Below are 23,521 nucleotides of genomic sequence, written 5' to 3'. Positions count from 1 at the left end.
AAATGCGAAAACATCCGTGTACTTAGACTTAGGCGCACGTTGAAGAACACCAGGTGGTGTCACCATAATTTATTTTAATTTTTTGAACTCTTGTTGGAGCCCGGATCTCGTTCTCCAAGAAGGCAGCAACTACCATGGTGTCATTACATGACGACTGTATACCTTAGGATTCCCGAGTGATGGCGCATCTCCCAATCTGAAGGCAGCTCCTCCTTCAATACCACGTTGTACATTGAAGCACAGCCACATATCATACACAGACAGAAGACCTGACCAAACGGTGAGCCGTACACTGGGCGACAAAATGTGCATGTATGCTGCGTTGAACCATTCCAATTGAAACTTTCACCTCCGGTTCCCAACTCTGCCAAGCAGGCCAGAGCCGCATTCTCTATCGGTTCTTTTTTCGACGAAGCAAGATCTTCATAGTCGTTACTAGGCTCATCATCGTCTTGACGAAATTATCATTGGAATTGGCTCATAGACATGAGCGATTGGACCAACCCATCAAATTTCGCCAAAACGATCGTCAGCCTACTATCACCTTCTCGTCGGACTCCCTCGCATGGCTATGCCTATGGATCCCGCTTACCACTCTTAGTATCTATTCGAAACTTCTCACGAAATGCCATCGTCCATACCAAATCATCGGTCAAACCTCACCAGTAAACTATGTTGAGCTACTACGCGTTCAAGTGATCACCATCACCGCAGTTTGACGATTGTTCGCGTTATCAGGTCAAAAGCGTTGTTTAACAGCCCTTAATTAGTCCTGCCGTCTCTTTAGGTCACCAGAATCGCTTTCCTTTTACCGGGCATGATTGTAAAGAAACAGCTCGGTGTGAAAGATAACAGTATCACCGTTACTTGGCCGGATACCACTGGTTCAGCTTCAGAATACTCTGCCTGCTTCTGGGAGGCCCTCGTGCTACCATTTCGGGATATCAGTAAACCCCTTGCACATCATGAGCTCTTCATGTAGCACTGTAGTTGTGCCAAAGTTAAGCAGGTGTAGTGGCGGGAGCTGTTGTTCCCAGTGTTCACAGTAATGAGTTAATAGAATGAGAGTCATCCTCGTATGCGGAGTTCTTAAGGAGAAAAATACCATGGATGAGCTAGTAGAATGATTTTATATGCAGTGAATAACATCAAAACCCCGAAAAAGTAATTTATTCGACAATTTCAGTAATGGAAGCGATGCCATAGAAAAATCGCGTGCTCGCATTGACTCATTTTGTTTGGTGCCTGAGCATCAGCTGCCCTAGGAAATTTATTCAAATCAGTACAAAAAATATCTGATGTTCTGACTTGCAGGTCTAAAAACTCCTTTATAGCTGTTATTTGGAACCTTCTAAACACTCGTAGGGCAGGAAACATGGACCAGCGTGGTTTTCTCTGTACACATGGAGTTTGGTAAACACGTTTGTACGGAAGAAATGTCGTAAGTGAGATTGGGCGGCGTGCTGATATCTTCTTCAGCACCCACCACATTCATGATTCATTCCCGATATTGCCACCCCTGGTACAATTTCACGCTTATCTTCAAAGTCTTCAGTGCCCGCCGCGGTAGTCCCGTGGCTACAGCATTGCACTGCGGATCTCAAGGTCGCGGATTCGATCCCATCTGGGGCGGCCGTATTTCGGTGCGGGCGAAATGCAAGAACGGTTGTATACTTAAATTTATGTGCAGTGTAAATAACCCCAGGTATTCAGAATTATTCCGGAGAACCCCACTACGGCGTGCCTCATAATCAGGTTGTATTTTTGATTATTTCAAAACTCATTAGCCTCAAGAGCTTTTCCACAATACCTGAAGGCGACAACCGGCTACAGAAGCGATTTGCTATGTCAATACACGTGATTGATATGAAAAACCATCTTCTCTCTCTATTTCTCTTTTTCGCTCTCCCACCCTAGTGTACGGCTGCTAAACTGGACAAAATCTGCTTAATCTCCTTGCCTTCTTTCTTTTTGTCGGTCTTTCTTTGACACACTGGCTAAAACAGATCTGGTTCAGTGAATACCGTAGACATGCGTAATACGTTTTAGAGGCTAAAGTGCAGTCTGCAACTACAAATTGACCTTTCATTACATTTCAGTACGCAGAACGGAGTGTGCGTGTTATTTTTTCTTCTCTTCTCGTTTTCGCGGAAGTATCTTGCCCTTGGACCGTGCGAACACCGGGCGCGTGAGTCTTTTTGCTAAGCGAGCAGACCGCGTTTATTTTCGCATCTGAATTTCAAACAGGGAACTTTCACCTTGGGACCTTTTGTTGCTCTGCTATGTACTTCATGCCACTTTGGCGCCCACCCGGACACACAGCGCTAACGTAGCAAGAGAAAATGTGTTGAAGTGGTCTCGGTGGGAACTGCTGTAGCTTCCACGCTAGACAACGGTAAGTGTGCATTATTAGCAGTCGTGTAACTTTCGCGAGCTTTTTTTGCTAAATGTTTTACACAGCCGCCTAATGTTTATATGCAATACTTTAAAATAATAATCCGGTGTCATCTGGCCTTTCAGGAAGGACATATTATACAACGTCGTTTTATGCATTGAAGCACAAAAGTAATTGGAAGGCCAATGCATTTCTACGATAAGTTCGGGAATGAATATATCAAAACTGGTGTCATCGTGCGAATTCGTTGCAATCCGATACGCCTTGCGAATTCCACGTCTAGAATTTGTAAATTGCAATATGGGCCATAAGGTAATTAGTTCAAAACTGAATTAGTGAATTTTTCTTTATTAATCGATCATGCATTTCATAGTTTTTTTTTTTGTGCAGGTAATGTCCGCCTCTCCGAGTAGACCAGCTGATGAACTAGAATTGTAGTATCCGGCACAGGCAACCTATCAATTTTTTTAAGTGTTGGCTGAAACACCTGGTACAGGGGGAATGTAGTAGGCGAAACACGAAAACAATAATTTCACCATAAGACATTGTTAGGTGAATAAGCGCTGCAAAGACCGCAAAGATGACTGTAGCGCAATGAGATGTAGTGTGACGATTTCTTTGAGTGACTTGTGCTGAGCTACATGTCCAGGCACTCATGTGTCACATGGAGCACAACAAATATTTCTGCTTAGCAGAAGCAGATTATGCCACATCGTTTTTTGTTAAGTTGTTCTATATAAAAATAGTTAGCTATAAGTTATAATTAGATAGCGCGGAAAAGTGTGCCGGCTTATTCAGTGAAACTGGAGGCACTGTATAATTAATCGTGCTGCTTGTCGCACTGTAGTGCACAAAGTGTTACAACGTCGTTGTTATTACAACTTCTTTATTGTTTGGGCGTATTGATCGTCCTTTCAGGCCCAAACAGGAGTGAGAACTTGTTAATAAGGCAAAGTACACAGATATGAGGACTAAGAGTGAAATCAAAATAAGATGATCGTCAAGGATGATCACAAATCACTCAGTACACCGAACTAAATATTGATGTTTTGAATGCAACAAATAATAATTTTAAAGTTGTGCAGTTTACCGCGGTGTCCGGTCATTTTTGCTAATGTGATATTGCAAACGGCTATAATTAGTAATGAATACCCCACATGGAAATACAATATTGAAACGAGGTTGTCTCAGGCAGAGATACAACTGATTTCTTTAAAATAAAAGTAGGTTACGAAGGTGGTATTTGATGCCAGCTGCGTTTGGACATTTCCATGCACATGCGTTGCATGTAATAAATGTGAAAGTGGGTAGTTTCCTCTGCAAAAAAGTTCTGCAAAAAAGATTTACTAATATTTTAATGTTGCAAAATTTTATAGTCAGCTCAATACAATAGGCACTGTCATAAAAATTGCCTATTGCATTAAGAACGAGCTTGTTCATGCCACTGCACAACCGTCTTGTGCTTTGCGTGGTTAAACGACCCTCATCAAAGGGGTCATAGAATATGGCGTAGCAAAAGCTCCGGATTAGTTTTGACCAATTAAACTTCTGTACCATGATTACGTGTTGCAGTGAGTTTTACACTGGCGGAAAAAGAAAAAAAAAGCTCTGTGCACGGGCGTTATTATATTCTGCCTACAGCCGAATGTCGTCACCACAGCTGAAGATTGAACCTTCGACCCCGTGATCAGCAGCAGGACACCATAGCCATTAAGCAACCCCGACGTGTAAAATTTATACCTATGTGATACGACTATATCATCACAAGTAATAAGAACACACTCCCCGTCTTACGGGTTCCGTTCCAACATTTCAGAATCCTCTTAAACCAGGGATTGGTCTGTTAACTTTCGTTAAGTTTCTCCATCATGATTTACTGTGCCCCAACAACTATTTTCTTCTACAAAACGTCCCTACCAGTTAATCTTCTTTCAATCAGAAAACAACAACTAACTTTGTTTGCCAATCTCATAATCCAGTACTGAAACCCGTCGGGTTACGATTGATTGATTGATTGATTGATTGATTGATTTATTTCACCACAAGGATGAGGGGTCTGACGATAAAGGCTAGAAGAGCTTGACTAGCACACGGCCCCCACATAAACATTGACAACAAAGCAAGTGCGCACTACAACAATAGTTACAGAGTAGTCACATGTAACAGAGCAGTTGCATGTAAACAAAAAATAAAACTACAATATTATTAAAAAACTAGACTATATGCAGAAATACAGAGCACGTTTATCTATTTTGATCATACGAAACAGAGCCAGCATTTATCATTTGAAACAACTATGATATAGAAGCTGGGAAAGCTACAATTTAAACACAGATCGACTGTCTCCACCTCCAAGGGAAACAAGGCAGCAAAATGTCAGCATACAAAATGTCCATCCCCGACAGGAGGCGAAAACAACTCGCCCAATCAATACTACTACAGTTCGAAATGTCAGACATGTTACTGCAAACAGATAAATTGGCACATTAGGAGTAGATCAAGAAACGAAACAAGGTCAGAAATTTCAGAAGAGACTTATGAATAAAGGAATAAACGTGACAAATTCAAGCTATCTATTTATGTTTGGGAGGCAAGCAACAACAAAAATTTTAATGCGAAAATACAATTTCCCGCTTTTTCCTTTATGGTATAAGCTCATAGCAACTATATTAAACTATTCCTTCTGAAACAGGGGGCAAATGTCAAATGTTCATAACCTTGGAAGGGAAACGTTATGTTGCAGCCGTAAACTTCGAAAGAACGTTCCTGCCGGTAGAATCCAGAGACAGCCTTGTGCAAGATATGCAGAACCTGTACATGGCGGTGTTTTTTTTTATTTTTATTTATTTATTTTTTTGTTTCGCGTGTTACGGGTAAGCGAACATCGCATTGCATAACGCCGTCAAAACAAGGAACCTTGGAGGCGAATGACTCGATAGACAGAGCAACAACTCTCCACACGTACCATTACGTATTTGCCCCTGGGTTGGCCTTGGTGTTGTCGCAAATAGGAGGAAATAAAGGTCGAGTGAAAAAGGAAAAGAAAAAGGAAAAAAATGAACGATGGCCCTTGACTGTATCTGAGACCGCGTTCGAGTGGTCGACCTTCAGAGGATGAACGCGAGCGCCAGTTGGCGCCACAGTAGTGCACCAATTCAGTGTCACCTACTTCATTCAGCAAAACAATGCCATCGCTCGAGAGCCATCGTTAAACTCTGGTCATCTTCTTTTGATTTTGCCGCTCCTCATTGGCTTCATTGTTCTTTTCGCCATTCATCATTCGTACCCATTTTACGTCATCCGCGAAGATCTGCGCGCCAAATAAATAGTGGGAAATCAATCGAAATGGAGCATGCAAGTGGTTATAGGGCCTCTCCGCATCGACGCCGCACCTTAATAATTCAGGTGGAAATGCACAGTGAGGGCTGCAGCTTCATATAAAACCTAAATTATGCATGAAAATTAAAAAAAAAGTATGAACGCTGTCTATTTTATTATGCAAAAGAAGATAGAGATAAATGTTCACAAGACAATATTGAGAATACTCAAAGCGGTTTAAAGAGTGGTTTTCAAGCTCCCAAACCACGCTAGCCGCCTATCCGTTGTTCCCAGTAAGTCATGCTTCAACTCCAAACGTGAATTCAGTCGAATCATCATCAGCCTAAAGATTCCGTTAGGGGCATTACATAAAGGGGAAGCGAACAACTATACAAAAAGAATATATGGCCACGACAGTATCAGAAAAGTATATACAGGTAAATGAAAGCGTAAAACACAGAAAAAAAATGAAACATGGGGTTAGCATTTGAAGTGGTCATTAACCTACTGCCTAAACTTGGCGGTGTCGCAATCATTATTAATGCCACCAGGTAGTCCGATTCCAGCCATTTATGACAGCAGGCAGAAATGGCCTATTAGAAGAATTTGTTTCTTTCACCATGCAGGCGCCGAACACTCTGGGAAAAGAGCAGTCGGGATGTGCGTGCTGAGGGCAAGAAAACAGAATTACGTAAGCCAGGAATATGGAAATACACATAATAAAACACGCGTGAATTGTAACACACGAGAGTGGATCGCTTTTTCAGGTGATGTCAAAACGACACAAAACTACTCAATATTACGGTTACGGAGAGGGTCCGTGTGTGAGCAGCGAGTAGGAAATTGCACGCGGCGATCAAACATCGAGATGAAGAGGCTGCGCTGGCCTAGGCGCAGACAAGCAACATAAAGAGGGAGCAAAAAGCTGTAGGCTGGCAAGCAGCGAGGACGCCTACCGCAAGGACTGCGTCTTGTATGGAGAATAATGGGGGCGGTTAGCTATTTTACCAATATACTAGCTGCTATCTGCTCTTGCTTTGATGCACTAGGAGTTGTCGTGATCGGCCATGATGTGGTGAATACGTATAGTTTCGTGGTGCATTTTTATGTGTGTTTAAAAACCAGTGCTATCAGTGAGAAGTGTACCGCCCCCTCCTTCTTTATGTAAGCCATGTTCGTCTTCACGGTCATCGAATATAACTACACTGCCCATTGCCTGGATGATGGCTGTTTCCAAGAGAGAGAGAGAGATGAAGAAGGAAAGGTAGGGAGTGCTTTTTTTTTGGGGGGGGGGGGGGGGTCGTAATTTTTGTCCCTTCCACGGACGCCAATCTCATCGTGGGTTTGAACCTTGTGTTGCGATCAGTACAGCAACAACGTAACCAAGGCTGTGCTCAGTTGGCTACCTTGTACTTATGGACGGGAACGAGTGAATGATAGATAAGAAACAAAAAGAGCAAAAAGTCAATAAAAAATAACCGGCAGTTAGTGTGAATAAACTTGCATAGGAGAGGGAGAGGGATTAAGGAGAGGAAAGGCAGGGAGGTCAACCAGACGAGCCTCCGGTTTGCTACCCTACACTGGGGGTAAGGGAAAGGGGGGATTGAACGAGAAAAAAGAGAGAGAGAGAGAGAGTACTGAGTGTACGCGGGATGATGCACAGGGACACCATAAGCGGTCTCTTAAACCAGTGCACTTCAGAACTCGTAGAGGAATATTCACTAACAGTGGCAGGCAGACGTAGAGTTCAGTCGCCTGCAAAAAGTGCATAAGGGCGTTTGTGCTCTTGCGCTTGGAAGAGTGCGTCCAACAAGGTCCCGGAATATTTTCTTCTTAGAGTTATCAGTCATTCAAGCGGCTGATACTATAAAGCTCGCAGAGCACATTGTTGAGCGCCGAAGGATAGGTGGTGCCAAAGTAGGTGCGCTATTGTGTCGTCTCACCCGAAATAATTGCGTGCAGCGCCGTTGGCCATCCCGATGAGAAATGAATAAGCATTTGTAATTACGACACCAAACAACCTGCGACTAAATAAAGTTGTTTCGCGGCAGGAGTGCCCGGGTAGCCAATGGCACAATACGTAGTGGTCGAATGAATAAAAGCGGTAGTTGTAAAACTCGGTGAATTCCTTTGACGACGTTTTCTGTAACGAGCAACTGAGTAAGTTTGCCGCGTAGAATCCATTCTCAACAAGAGTCTACGCACACGCAGATCTAGTTGATGAGCCGAGAGCATAGCCGGCAATTCCGCAGTGGCTGGGCCACCATTGAAATAGGATCTCACGTCCGTTCTCGGGCGCTCGGTGGTGCCCGCGATTCACTTCATACACTAGCTGCTCGTGGGAACCATGATGTAGGATAAGCTGAAAATTTCGTATTACTAGTAGGTCTTCGAATCACTGAAAATGGCCCAACGATAAGGTGACTGCTGAAACACATGATTGAGGGAAACTTAAAGAACCGCATGTTCTGCGGCTGTCAGCTGTTGCGAAGTGATGAAGTTTAAACTTCATAAGGTAGCGTTGAAGGGTACAATCACAGCTCCGGTAGAGCTGCTGGAACCGGTGAAGTTAAAACAACAAATGAGTTCACGGTAAAAAAGGTTTACAATTACGACTGTTTTCAAAGGAATAAGTGGCGCTAGTAGGTTCAGGTTACTTCTTAAAACGTGCTGAATTGAAGAGCACGACATGAAGGACAGTGAGAGAAACACGTGCTGAATGAGAAAGCATATAACATTCTATAATCTTCGGCTAGTAGTACAAGACAAGACAGCATCGACGCATTTGGCAACGCAAAGTTCATCAGCCAATGTCTAGCGGGATTGCACGAGTTTCTGGACTTGATACGGGACCTACTTTCTATCGTTATATGTGGAGTGTGATGATAATGTGCATGTGCAGCAAGAAGGACTTGTCTTGAATCTTGTGTACCACCTGTGTTGTGAAATTTGTTCATGTCGTAAAGAGACCGTGCAGTAAGAGAGAAAATAAAAGAAATTGGCGTGGTAGCAGGCTTTAGGTATTTGAATAATTTTCTGCTATGCGGACACCTTCCGTGAATATTTCGAAGGACTGGTTTTTACTTTTGACCTACCAAAAATAACTGTTATGGAATTCCTCGACATAGATATTCACATGCATATCCCGCCGTACATATATACTGCCCGCAAATGACGAAATGGGAGAAGGACTCATGAGTTTACCGTAGTAGCCACTCAAAACTTGTGTAGTGAAATGTCGCGCATTCAAGTTTATTTCCTGTATATTAAGAAATTGTGTGATCACACGATCTCTAAAAGCTTGCACATGCAGGTTACAAGACTGAAAGTAAGCGCGTTCCCGAACTGGCTTGTTGTTGTGATGGCAGAAATGCTTCGTGCTGCATTGGGAAAAACATTTCACGCTGGAAAAAGAAAACAGTGGCCGGTAATCATCATATCCCATACAGCCTATATACATTGTCATAGGTTTACAGGACTTCGGATCAGCGAGAAAATAATATTTTTTTAGCCTGGGTCCGCCGTTTGAACTTCAAACGTGCTACTAGTGTACGCGAACAACAATTCGGCTTTTCTCGCGGAACGCCCAACCTCTAAACGTTTGAACCTGCCTGTACACAACATAGCTGATAGACTCAAGAAGATAGCCAGCACATATGATGCACCGGTCGTGTTCTCAGCACTGCGCAAGCTGATTAGTATTGTGGGGATGTCAGCCGGATGTGAAACAAATTGCATAGCGTAAATAGAACACGAGAAGGTGTTCCTATGGTGGAACTTACGCAGAAGTTTGTTGGGTGTGTCCGTAGAAGCGGCGTACAGTATACCACTAATCTGTGGCAGGCCGTATATTGGGCTAATATCAAGATGGGAACAATGTAAGACAGAAACAGATGTAAACAAGTAATGCATCCTGGTAACATAGCTACATGCATTGTAACCACCGTTTATGCGCGCTGGAATATGCAAATACAAAACTTGTCTAGCAAAGAAAATACAACAAAGAGTAATTTTTGAAGTGCTCACTATGGTTTTACTAGGTACAGAAAAGTGTGTACAGTGCGCCATTTATCAGCATCAGTAGAAGCCGATTTAATAGCGGGTGCACAAATGAGTTGTGTTCTTTAGAGGAGGGTGTCGTCTTAGCTCTGTATTTTATTTTCCCTTTTTTACAGCTGCTATATCAATATGAGCACATATACAAAACTAAACAGCTGCCAACGCACTTTGTCCTTCTGTACCTGTCTTTCCGTCACCATTCTTCGTGTTGTGCTATTTAATTCATCGTGATTACGCGCGGCCTTTCACCCCAATAACAATCAATCATTCCGGAGTTCTTAAAGTGTGCTTCAGTGTTTTGTGTACACTGTTATTTAGCTAACCAATATGTCTTACAACGCATGCGCAGGCTAAATGGTAAGTATCTTTAGAGGATGGAGGCGCGCACATGTAAATAGCTAGCATCATACGATCTGCCTAACTACTCCAGGCTACATTAGAGTATTTGAGGTATATTTTGAAATATCGAGAACCACGCAGTAATTTTCTTGGTTTCAGCAGACAAATTTAACAACACTGAAGGGAGGAACGCGGCAGATTGTGTTCGTTCTTCAAGGTCATACAGTTTACCGGCCGTGGTTGCTTAGTGGCTATATGGTGTTGGGCTGGTAAGCACGAAGTCGAGGGATCAAATCCCAGCCACGGCGGCCGCATATTCTATGGGGGCGAAATGCGAAAACACCCATGTACTTAGATTTAGGTGCGCGTTAAAGAACCCCAGGTGGTGCAAATTATTCCGGAGTCCCCCACTACGCCGTGCCTCATAATTAGATCGTGGTTTCGTCACGTAAAACACCATATTTATTATTTTTGATCATCCACTATGTATGTTGAATTCTAAAAAAAAAATTTATGAGTCACTAGCTCGTCGTCTTGCGATACGAAACTGTATAGACACGTACTTGCCCCATGGTGTCATGGTGAAAATCAGCGCGAAAAACGCGGCAGAAATGAGGACAGAACCAGGCCCTGACTTAGGACCGGACAGCACCTAGTCTTGTCCTCTCTTTCTTTCCTATTTTTTGCGCTGTTTTTCAGCCACGAAGCTAGACCAACAAGGTCCAGTTCAGACAATATTGACATATGGATAGCGCCCATTCGTGCGCACCGCAATACGATAGCATTTTGATTCTTTGAGATGCACTAGTCTCACCGAGATACCTTAATTAATTTGAATATTCCACATTGTGGTGTGTATTATGTATGTTGTGCCTGTGTGACGTGCACACTGTGTATCCTTTTGTTTCATTCTCATCTGGAGTGGCATAGCAGGCATTTTTCCAGGCAAACTTCTCCAGGATTCATTGAATAGCCTCCTTCTCTCACATGTGCAGTATACTGTCCCATATTCGGCAGTATGTTCTATGACATTAGATTGCGAATTTCGAGAGGCATGGTCCTGTAACAATAAAATGACACAGAGTCAGACTGAAAATGTCAACTTTGTGACTCCTTGATGTTCGTCGGTGATAACAATCAGCTAAAGATCCTGCTGACTTGCGGTGCCAGTTGATGAAATCAAACTGTCCAATGCACATGTGTGATACAGATTACTGCCACTTTCATAGGTCACCACGCCCCAAGGCCTACCCCAACGCTTTGGCCAAATTTTATGACGTTGGGTATTTCAATTCCACCAACGCCACCAATATTACCTCTTTGGTAGGTCACCACGACGTCACAGGGTATATCACACCGTTGCCACCAATGTTACGACGTTGGGGTCTTCAGTACCACTGCTTGCCATCAAATATTACGACGGAGTAGGTAACCGAGGGAGATTGGCCAGGGGCGTCTCAAGTCGAGAGGCCGAGCAGTGAACATGCGCAGCTTTGGAAAACCTAATTTATTTGCTTTGTAGAAGTCAGAAAAAAGTGTAGCTCATAAACGGCAGGGCCGATTACTCTACGGCCTTAGGTAAATGCCGCTTGAGCGACCGCAGACCAATTATAATGAGATGTGGTTACTCTGAATTTGTTTTGTGTTTAATATTTTCATCTGCAGGTCACGCTGACGTTTTTGTTCATGGCAGAGCGTGCCCATGTAACACCTACTTCCCCCGTCACCGATGACCGTGCCTCAGACAGAGCACTGAAGACGCACTGCCAAGCGGTAAACCTGATGTTACGTGCGCACAAGGTAACACGGACCAACCACTGATGACAAAAAAAAAAAAAAAAACACGCTTGGCCATTACAGACTCTTTATCGGCCGCTATGATTCCATTTGGATGAAATTTCAAGCGGCCGGTAAACAGGAGCAAAGCTTGTCGCCCCACCTAGTACCTAGACAAAGGCACATTTAGAAGCAAGATTCCCCAGCGGGAAGTTCCCAAGTTTTTTTTAAGGACTTTTTGGGTTAGGCAAACGGGAGAAAGAAGCTGTTGTAAGCAAACAGGGCCCATTCTTCTCTTCCGGAAACGCCAGTGTGTCCGGAAACACTTATAAACATTGTCGTTGGGCCAGTCATAACACATCCGGCTGCTGCAGGGGGGAGGGCGGAGTATTCTTACCTGCTTCAAAATCCAGGTCGACCGAGAGCACTGATCATTGCTCAACACCGATGTCGTCATCATTAGAACAATGGCCTGACGATGCGCGCACTCCGCACCATTCGCACAAACGTGCATCACTCGTCACACAAGCTTGAAACCAATGTACGAAAGTCTCTGGCGCAAACGGAACCTATCTAATTCTCTGCCACTAGTGCTGCCAACCTTCGCAGCTAGTATTCTCTTAACTCGGATTGGGTAATTCCCTAAATTTCCTTAGATTTTTGCAAGATATCGCTGTTGAGTTTGTCAATTTGTTTTCTGTTAAGATAAATTTTGTTTGTGCAAATATGATGCAAAACGAATAGCGTAATTTAATGTCTAAGCTCGTTCCTTAAATATTTAGATAATGAAGTCACTGCACCTTGACTGATCTGATGTCGCAATGCAAGTTATTCTAGCAACAAAGCCCCCTGCTTGAAGCCCATATTCACAGAAGAACACGCCAGATCGTTTATACTTTGCTCTATATGCAAAACAAGTTTGGACAACAGCAAAGTGCCAAGACTGACATAAACCTCATTCCAATTGTAAGAAAGGTGCGCGCCGGACCACCCTCAAAAAGTGTTAGTGTCAAAACAGTCTGCTACTTCACGATACCAGATGTAGAACATGCGCAATAATTTTTTCTTGCAGACCGTGTATACTGACATTGCACCACCTCGCATTATCAGCAAAGCATGCAGAGACACGGCCCTTTTATTCATTTTTATCCTAGCCGAAACTTGCCCAAACACGTGACAATTGCTCAGCGCCACGAACAACCTATCGCGTTCTGCTCAAGGTATAGATACGTTCGCTTACATAGACATTCGCCTTTGCTGCGTTGTTTGGCGTCGCAGCATACCTTTGTTTCGTCGGTTACAGACATTTCATTCGAATTGCATAGAAATCGACAGCACAGCTAGAATATACGAACGGCAACAGCGCAGTAGCATTTCGATAAAGAGACCGGGGCGTGCACACCCTGTAGTTCACTTGGCGAGATGCGTTCACTGCGGTGCAGTACAATCCCGCCCATACTTCGCATGATAATGCAAAGGTAGTTCACTCTGATCGAAATCAGAAAACGCAGTCAAGTCAAGGATTCCACTTGTCGGTCATCAAGGCGTCGGAAAAGCGGTTTCTTCCGCGTCCGAGTTTTTCTTTCCTCCATTTGTGAGCCAATATTTTCCTAGATTTGACCATCTATTCTTTTTTTTTCTGATCAAAGCTTAAAGTTCATATATCTAGAGAAATTTCCCTAGGGTAGGCAGCACTGCCTACTACATTATTAACATCGATCGGTGAGAGACTGACCCCTGGAGCGATCAACACGTACACTCGGGTTGTTATCATTGCTGCGCTAGGAAAAACATAATCTTTAGTTCCAAGGTGCAACCTGACCTATATGGAGTGCGTTATATGCTATTTGCCTACAGTCAGCGCTATCGATATGGAAACCGGGACTGGGATAACGCTCCTATAGTAGGCACATCGATGCTATGACATAAGTAAGGATTTTTTTTTTTGTGTGTGAATGTCGCGATGGATGTTCGACAGTTATAGAGTGTCCCAGCTAACGTTAGTCAAGCTGTTAAAAAAAATTAAAACTTGGTGCAAGATACGATCTTAAGACATACATTGTTCTGTCGTCACACCTCTGAAGATCGAACAGAGTAGGTTTTATAATTGTATTTTGCATCGTCTTTTTAAAATCTTTTCTTTTGTTCAACAGCTTGCCTAACGTTAGCTGGGACACACGTTAAACCATAACGTCTCCTTTGTGTTACGCTCTCTGTGTGGTGCGTGACGTGACGGCATCGAGGCCCTCTTTTCTGTTTTCTGCTATTTCTGTTCTTACAGATAAACGAACTGAAAGGCGTGCTGATTAATCTTAATTATTCCTGAATTGATTCGGCGCGATATCGACAGGGACAACAGAGAAGTACACACTGACAGCGCTGTCAGTGTGTGCTTCTCTGTCGTGCCTGTCCTTGTTCTGGAAATTTCAAGAACTTGCTCTTCTGGAGCCGAATTCACAAAGGTTTTTGTTCGTAAGATCTTTTTCTGATTGGTCGGCGGCCTTCTTGAATGATATGTTCGCGGACCCTATTGGACTGCTCTTCTTCTTACGAACTTTACTAGCGTAAGAACTTTTTGTGAATACGGGCCCTGTTTCATTTCTATTCCTTCCAGCATTATATCTATTTCACTCTTCTTATTTTGTTTTTCAATTTGCATGCGGATAATGGGGCTGTGAACAAAGGCGGTAATTCCCGAGGCTATACCAAATAGAAAGCGCATACATAGCACAGCCGACGCCAGCTCATTCAGCGCTTACGGAGAGTCTAACCTGTGAATAAGGCCTTCACTCGTGTGTTCGCTCATGGTCCTTATTATAAGTATTGGCAATTAGAGAGATTTGTCAGAGATGAAGGCCCCTGCGTGAGCATAAAAGACCCGAGGAATAACGCCGCTCCGGACACATATCTCTCCGGACAGCGCATGCGCCACAGTGTGCTTTGTTTTTGCATCAATCGTACGTGCGTACGACCTCTCGTTTAGGGCCACGGAGCTCCGGGGAGAATGCCCTCGGAGCTTTGGAAAGGGTCTGCCTAGTGGCGCGGGCGAGCGGGCGGTTACGGCGACTGGCCCGGCGTTATATAGCGAACTGCGCGGGCTGCCCGCGGTGTTCAAGGACACCTCGCGCGGCTTCGATTGCCGGCCGAGATTATTGTGCTGTGAGTGTGTGCGCGTAGGAGCAGCGCTTGCGCTCTCTGCTGCCTGCAGCAGCCACCGGCGAGTTGCTGCCCTTCACTGTTTCTCTACGGGGTGTGCGAGAGTTGTCCAGTCCCTGCTCTTGGTTAGGTTAGAAAACCGGTTTCCCGGCGGCAGCACTGCTGTCCCTGCCGCGTAACTGCGAGCGCGCTGTGTGGAGCTGGGAATATCAGTGAAATCGGCGCTGACTTCTCTTTCGCCGCCTTCTTTGTTTTCGGTGCGGCGTACTTGCGTCTGTGCGTGTATGTGTGTGAGAGTGTACGCGGTGTCTGTTTATATATGTGGATCGGCGCGACGCCCCGGTGACTTCGTAGTGGGATCTCTCTGGTATCGCGCGGCGCCGCGGAGTGCGTCCGTTCGCGCCTGGACTATAGTCCGTGCGGTGCTTCCCTGCTGACCACCGGAAGCCGAGCTTTCATTTTTTTTTTTCGCCGAAGAACCCATCGTTCGCCGCCTTGGTCTGGGACGGGGCGTTTCTTTTTCTAACGGTGGCGGCGACGTGCAGGACGAAGTGACTCACCCAGCTGTTGACGCTGCTCCGGATAGTTCAGGTAAGAGTATATACGTTACTTGCACGTCGTTTCGCGCGAACGCCGGCTGCTTATGCGCTGATTGGCGTCCCCCAGTCCCGCGTTGCTTTATGGGACACGGTGTTGCGGCTGCGAATTTAATGTTGTTTACAAACATCCTCGGGCACCGTGTTGGTAACGAAGCCAGCTGTGTCGTCTGCACCGTCTCTTGAAATGCTGGTTTACGAATGTGTTCAACGTTCTCTATAATACTTTTTACGTCCTTGTGCCCTTATGCTTTCGCACTGCAAAGGACGGAGCACATGTGTTGACCTACATCGGGGTATTTATCAAAAAATGATTAAAAAAATGAAGCGTGTGACATTATGCTGCTGGAAAGCAGCTGCCTGTTCGTCTGCGTAATGCCCTACTTGGCAAGTGCCTTGTGCTCTCGTAACGTTGGTTGACTACAGATTGCAGTTATCGCGAGGATGTCGAGACAGCGCAAACTGCCGTGCTCTGCACGGTAAGCAATGCTGCCTTTTTTGTTTATTATTATAATCTCTGCGTTCCACGATAAGGTTGTAAAGTGTGGGATGACAAAGCGCGAGGTGTGTGAGACACTTTTGGATGAAGGCATGCGCGGTCTCGGCACACGCCTTGTCAGTTTGAACGCTTATTTTCATTAGTTTTCAAGTAAGTATTGTGATTTCAGTGTTTGAATATACATTTTTAGTGCATTAATGCACTTAGAGTGCGAAATGTTTCAAATGAAAAGTGATAATTCCTGCAATGTAATACGAACTAGCAAAAGTACAACTTCGCATGTGGTGACTACTAAAGGAGTTCAATGTTTACTCCATTTGCTGAAGTCTATGCCACTCTTGTCACTCTAAAAATCCTGTCATGGCTATAACGCACGTTTGTACTACCGAAGCAAAGCATTCTGCCTTGCGTGGCAAAGATTTCACAAAGCTTTCAGTAGCTCCTTTTCATTCTACGGGATCATGCTCTATAACCCCTAATGCCGTAGTCTAATAATAGCAAATACTTATAACCCCTATGGTAAAATTGGCAACACTGATGGAACCAGAGCTCAGTTGCGCAGGACTTGTGGTTCCTCGCGACTTCAGTAATCCCTCGTTTTAACAAAATCGTTTTATTTAAGATATTGCTTTAACTAAAGGTTTTTGTAGTCCCCACCGCCGTGCCTACAATTTAGCTCCCGCGCTGTTGCAATGCGCGACCCGCGTTACAATGAATCGTTTTTATAGCCTGTCCGCGTTCAGCAAAATACCGCTTATAACGAGGTGCATTTCCTGTCCCGTTGACTTCGTTATAACGAGGCTTTTCCTGTATGTTTCTTTCTTGTTAAGCATTCACTTTAATTCGTACCCGCATGTCATCTGTGCTGGCAAGAGGGGTTAAGCTATCAAAACGTGACCTATATAGAGAGGCTGGCTGGCTGAGTCACTCAAACTCTCGCCTGCCCGGTCGGTCGCGCTTATCTTCCATTGCAATGTTATGTTGTGGTTTGCACAACATAACATTGCATAACAACATAACTGCAACATAACAACAACAATTGCATAACAACATAATTGCATAACAACAACAATGCAACAACATTGCATTGCAACATAACAAGTAGCCAAGCAAATGATGTACTACTTGGTGCTTTCGGTTAAGCTGCTGATTCTCTCTTGTACTGGCTGGCCCCTTTCTCGTCCACTAAGAAAACGACCAATCATGTTTGCGGAGTCACGAGTTCGAGGAATCCCTATACTTAAAGCAGAATTTGTTGTACATCTGACTTCGCGCGTCTCAGGGCAGGTAATATGGATTCCAGTGTTTCCTCATGCATTGTCAGTTTTTCATAACTCTGCGACCTATTGCTAGCCTTGACAGCCTCGAGAAACTGCGGCTCCCTGTGTATTTCCGTGAAAACTTCGTGGCGTCACCTAGCTCGCCTTGAGCGAAAAGAAAAGCGCCGCTGCGCTCGAGCGCCGACAGTTTCATTGTTCGAAAGCGTCTCCCTACTCTTTTATATTCCTCCTCAGAACACTCTTTGCGCAACTCGCGGTCGGCGAACGGTCTTCCTCTGCGAAGTCACATCGAAACGAACGTTACTAAGAACTCAGTGTCTCGTGACTGCATGCTGGAAACGCGCCAGGAATTCTTTCGGCGTTGAATTCTTGAACTGCATGGGATACCGTTCGCATCGAGCAATCTAGCTGTGCTCGTTCTGAGCGGTTGCGAATGGCTGATTATAGCTGAAGCGCGTGCCAGCTTGTTACCACGCAGCTTTGCGAACAATAGGAACGAATGAAAGAGCATGCTGAGTACTCATGAAAATACAGGGCAGGAATTTGCCTAGCTTTTTTGTTCGTACAGGCGTTCGATTAGGTGGTCGCCTTCGCTGTAGTAATATCTTCGCTGTGATGATTGATCGGCACCTGTCAGCGTATACGAACTGTATTGCGAACACCATCCAAGTTTACTGAAAAGGGCCCCGACCCCTATTTTCAGACAGTATTTCACTGCCGATTCTTTTTTTGTGTTATAGTCAGTCTTGCCGATTGGCCCATTCCTGGCGACATCGGAGGTGACCCTTATGGCGAACGGCAAAGAGAATAGAATATTTAAAAAGAAAGAAAGAAGAATCGTTGCAAAATACAACACACGACTACGTTTGGGTTGCACGGCGGGTGGTGGAAAATCCACCCTCAATTATACTGATCTGATATTTCTACAGGGCCTGCGCTTGAAAAAACGCCATTAATGTTGTAGTGACTGAGAGGAATTTTAATTTCCTTTGAATCTTAACAAAAAAAATGCACACAGAGCAACAGCAGTGGTACTATGAAACAACAAATTTATTTAGGAACCCGGCTGTTTACGTTGCCGCGCAAACCCTGCAATGAGCGACTCTTTAGCGAAGTACTTATTTCACAGGGATGTGCGAACAATTCAGATAACTCTGCCTGCGCCAACGCTCAGTATTAAAGCGTGCGAAGTTACCATAATGTCTTTTTTTTTCTCTATGCCCTTCGGCATCCAGCCTCGAAAACCCTGAGAAATCTTTGCACCTTAGATCACGAGGACACATTTTCTACCGAAGAAGTGATCGGCTGTTAGCTCACGCGTTGATAAAAGAGTGCACGACGGTGCAATGTCGGACCGATCCAAGAACGGGCTTTCGAAGACGAATGTCACGGTGACACTGCCTTTGAAAGCTGCGATAAGAAATGCGCGCTAGACGCTAGATTCGATCACTGATCAGCAGCGTAGAGCTGTCCCCAGCAAAGGTCAGCCTTCAGTGGAATCGCAGGTAGATCGGTAAGCGGCCGACCTCCACTGTTCCTCCCACGGTCCCAGTCTGTGGAGAGGTTGCCCTTGCAAATAGTTCGCTGACATTGCAGTGGTGGGTGAACTGGTACCGAATTCACAAATCTTTTTGTTTGTTAGCTCTCTTCGCCATTGTAGCTGTCTTCGGTAATATTATGTTGGTCATCACGATCCGCTGACCGTGTGCTCCTAAGAACAGTTGTATAACGTAATAACGTTTTAATAGAGGCCCTGGTTCATTATAGTTCAGATCGGACAGCAATGAAATGTACATGACTAACGTGCCATTTCGTGCGTGTACTGAAGTACTTTCTCTAACTAGCTCTGATTACGAAGAGCTATACTTCAACAAGCTTGCAGTGGGCACAAGATTCCGGCCGTGTAAATGTGTCGGACATGACTATATAACACATTCAGGGCATGACGCGTTGCTTGAGACGAATTATTGTGCGCGCGTCGTCAGAGTAAGCCGCGTTCAAAGCCGCGCGCATGACAAGGTTCAATGTGTAGCTTCAACGATCTGCCGCTTCAGCCGGGTTTACAGAACAGTCATTGAACCGCAGAAGATAGACGGGGCAACACAATGCCGAGAGCACGCCAGGACAGCAATTACGTTTCAGCTTTTTTTTTTTTTATCGACTGCACCTGCGGTCAGCCGCGAACTGTTTCGGGCAGCGCCTCTGACGCTTGTTTGACTGACAACAAGCTGGGTGGGGGCGTGCGGTCCCTTTTAGGAGACAACTGCACGTCTCTTTTCTATTTCTTTGTAGTGTTCGTATATGAACAACAACTACACTAATAATCAATCAATGAATCGAATCAATCAATTATTTATCGTGCCCAGGAACTACTACTACTACTACTACTACTACTACTACTACTACTACTACTACTACTACTACTACTAATAATAATAATAATAATAATAATAATAATATATTGATGGAGCACAGGAAGGGTAGTCGCTAGGTTTGCTACAACCCAACGAATGCTAGTTTGGAGCCCTGTGTTGTGCACGGGACTCACCGCGGAATACAGGACCCGTATTCGCGATGAGCTCTTACAATTGTTCGAAAGAACAAGCACCAGCCAATCGGGATGTCGAACGCATTATTAGCAAAGGCGGCCGACCAATGGCGAGCAACGCTTACGAACACAACAGCCACGTGAATTCGGCGCCTGGTTCCCGAGCGTAAATATCCTCAGTCCTCACCTGCCTTGAAAAGTGCTAATGACGGCGACACTCCTCTGTGGACATTCCAACGCTGTCCGTCCCTCCTCCACTTGAACTATAGATAGAAATGGACAAGCTGCGAGAATGCACTCTCTTCTGAAATTGAACGCACGTGAAGGTCTTTACAATCTCGGATGTGAGTGCCTTTTATCAATCCGATCCATGACCTCCATAAGCTCCTTACTGGTAATCGAAGTCCTTGAGGTGTCTATTTTTCTATCCGTTGGCTTACGATGTAGGCACTCCTGTATGCTATTAATCTTCGTTTTTTCTTTTCCTTTTTTAAATACTGGAGACAGGGTCGCTCCCCGTAAGCAGAGTGAGGCCTTCACAGAAGGACACACTCTTACTCAATTCCCACTTCGACTCCGGCTCCAGCAATAGGCAAAGAACCTCCACCCCCCGCCCCTGCTCGAATGGATGCGCCACTTATTGCCAGCTCCCGAATAAATCACTGTCTTTATTTGTTTAGTTATTTATTGTTTATATACTGCAGGCCAGAAGGCCCGAATTCGAAGTACAGTAACAAATTCCGCATTTGAGAATGCGAAGAAAATAAAATGTGCCATAGTGAATATGCACTACCTTATAAAAACTGTTAAATATTCCCTGGGGGTCAAAATTAATCCGGTGTGCCCCACTACGGCGTGCCTTATAATCAAATCGTAGTTTTGGCACGTAGAACGCCAGAATTCAGCCATACTACCTTATAACACAAAGCAGTTAAAGAAACAAAAGCCAGGGAACATAAGGATTAAAGTCAGGTAACATAGGCATTGGTTTCTTGTACGTATTTGAGGCAATGTTCGGCTGCACTGTTCGTCGAAAATTGCACGGGGTTAGAAGTCATACTTGAACCGGTTTGTCCAAGAAAAAATATAGCTTAACGAGATTAAATTTGAGTGACGGGTTTTGTCGAGTTGATAGTTGTACGACATATGAAACAGCGTCAAACGTGTACAACTCGTTTAACAATAACTATAAGAATTTGAGGCGATTTAATTTGTGTCTTGTTTTTAAAGGTGTAATTCCCGTTATACATCCTAAGTTGTGAAAAGCACACGTTGTGGTCATAGTTATAAAAAATAGGACGGACTGCTCTCATCGGAATTTTTTTCCAGGGAACCGATATTAGTCTCAACATACGGATGTCATATATCATACGCATCTTCCAGTTTTAACCTTGTGAAAGGTGTACATGCTATCGGTTTTAATTTCTCGGGTGTGTCATTAGGCTTCTGGCCTAATAAACAGCGCATCTGAAGAATCACAATAGCAAATGCCGTCAATGCGGGCATTTCAGCTTGAGTGATTCGCAAACGTTGCGCCTAGATATTTAAATTTGTTAACCTCGTTTAACTTGTCGCAACCAATAGAGTAAAAATATATATAGCGAACGTGCTTTTCATGTGAATAGAAGACAGACTAACATTTCGAAATTTAACTTCGTGTCCCATTCATTGTACAAAGCGAGGATATTGTTGAGGGCCTTGTCTGAAACTTCCTGATCCTCGTTACCTTTAATTTCGCTAAAAACGACACAGATAACTGTGAGACTCGAATTTGAGTAGGTTCTTTAATCACGTCCGCTGTGCTATTGCCGATTATCGAGAAGAGCAGTGGTGCAAGAACACTGTCCCGAGGAACACCTGAATTAACCGTGAGCGTGTTAGGTCGCGTACGAGTACACATTGGACGCGATCACTTAAGTAGAGGGATAACTTTAAATTAGATTCCGAGGTTTTACGTGCCAAAACCACGATATGATTCTTTCGACTACCTGGGGTTCTGTAACGTGCACCCATTACCCGGTACACTGGCTATTTGTTTGTATTTTTGCCTTTATCGAAATGCGGCGACCGTGGCTGGAATTTCATGCCGCGTCCTCGGACTTAGTGCGCCACCACGGCGGGTAGAAATAAATTGATAAATATTTGAGTCAAGTAATGTTAAGCGGCAACTTTCCTAAGCAGTTTCAGCCTGCATATATTGAAGCGTATTTCACGAGGCAGAAACATTAGCAAAAGAACTATTTTTATGCATTCATCTTTGATATCGCGAAAAAATTGTATGATACCAACATACGGAGTGATCAATTTTAAGTTTTCACTAACTTTCTTTTTAAATATCGCCTGTGGCAGATGGCATAATTCTTGTGCTTAAGCTGGATTACTCGCAAGAGGCAGATATTACTATTACAAGAAATCAAAACACATATTCAACAACTAATTAACAAAAATGCACTAACCAATTTCCTCAATTATTACCTTAAGGCCTAATTGCAATTCACGAACTGTAGCCGTTGAGTCTGCAAGACGTGTCCACTTGAAATTAATCTCCAGAATGACACCAGTTTCGTGATCTTATGTACCAAAGTGTGGCCGCGGTTGCAGCTAAACTCATTGAAAACACTATGAGTATGAGAACTGAAATCCAATGGTTTCCTGCGCATATGGGAGAAGTGGACGAGAGCCGGGCTAACCTCAATGAGGTTACTCATGACTTGGCACGAGGACTTGCTAGCCGTGACAGTCACAACCGAGCCGTCCACCACCAGGCCGGGGAATTTAGAGATCATTTATTAACATATAACGAGATTACTAAACACTACTATCTAGGACGCAGACAATTTCCATTGCCACATTCAAAGCTGAACAGGGCTCAGGCAGTTTTAATGAGACTATTACAAACAGGAACTTATCCCACGCCGTACCACCTTGATAAAATGTATCCGGAAAGAGAGGTCAAGAAAGATTGTCATGCGTGTAATGGCATCATTGGGATCAGACACATGCTCGCGGGATGCCCTGCGACTCTCACCAACCCTGAATAAGAATGGCTCCATTGGAAGAAGATGCTAGAGAGCTCATCTTTTCAAGATCAGCTACGGGCTGTCCAGAGGGCCCACGATGTCCTTGAAGGGCTGGGCCTAACGGTGCCATCGTGGGAGCGGCCCGCCTCGACTTGGAATAGTCGAGCCTCAGGACTTATGTAAATAAAAAGTTTTCTCACACACACACACACACACACACACACACACACACAACACACACACACACACACACACACACACACACACACACCACACACACACACACACACACACACACACACACACACACACACACACACACACACACACACACACACACACACACACACACACACACACACACACACACACACACACACACACACACACACACACACACACACACGCACGCACGCACGCACGCACGCACGCACGCACGCACGCACGCACGCACGCACGCACGCACGCACGCACGCACGCACGCACGCACGCACGCACGCACGCACGCACGCACGCACGCACGCACGCACGCACG

General features: G+C 44.6%; 2 protein-coding genes across 2 annotated transcripts in view; both read left to right on the top strand.

The window, feature by feature from the left end:
* LOC119450598 (DNA damage-regulated autophagy modulator protein 1) overlaps window positions 1-23,521 on the top strand; it is a 391,336-nt gene that overhangs the window by 120,740 nt on the left and 247,075 nt on the right. The window lies entirely within an intron of this gene.
* LOC119448867 (DNA damage-regulated autophagy modulator protein 1) overlaps window positions 15,018-23,521 on the top strand; it is a 94,274-nt gene continuing 85,770 nt past the window's right edge. The window contains exon 1 of the mRNA XM_049666534.1: window positions 15,018-15,634. The gene's annotated coding sequence lies outside the window, so the exon portion shown is untranslated. The remainder of the gene's footprint in view (window positions 15,635-23,521) is intronic.

The sequence above is a fragment of the Dermacentor silvarum genome, chromosome 4, assembly GCF_013339745.2.
Source record: "Dermacentor silvarum isolate Dsil-2018 chromosome 4, BIME_Dsil_1.4, whole genome shotgun sequence".
Classification (NCBI taxonomy): Eukaryota; Metazoa; Arthropoda; class Arachnida; order Ixodida; family Ixodidae; genus Dermacentor; species Dermacentor silvarum.
Note: the sequence above shows the minus strand (reverse complement) of the source record. Positions and strands in the feature narration are given on the sequence as shown.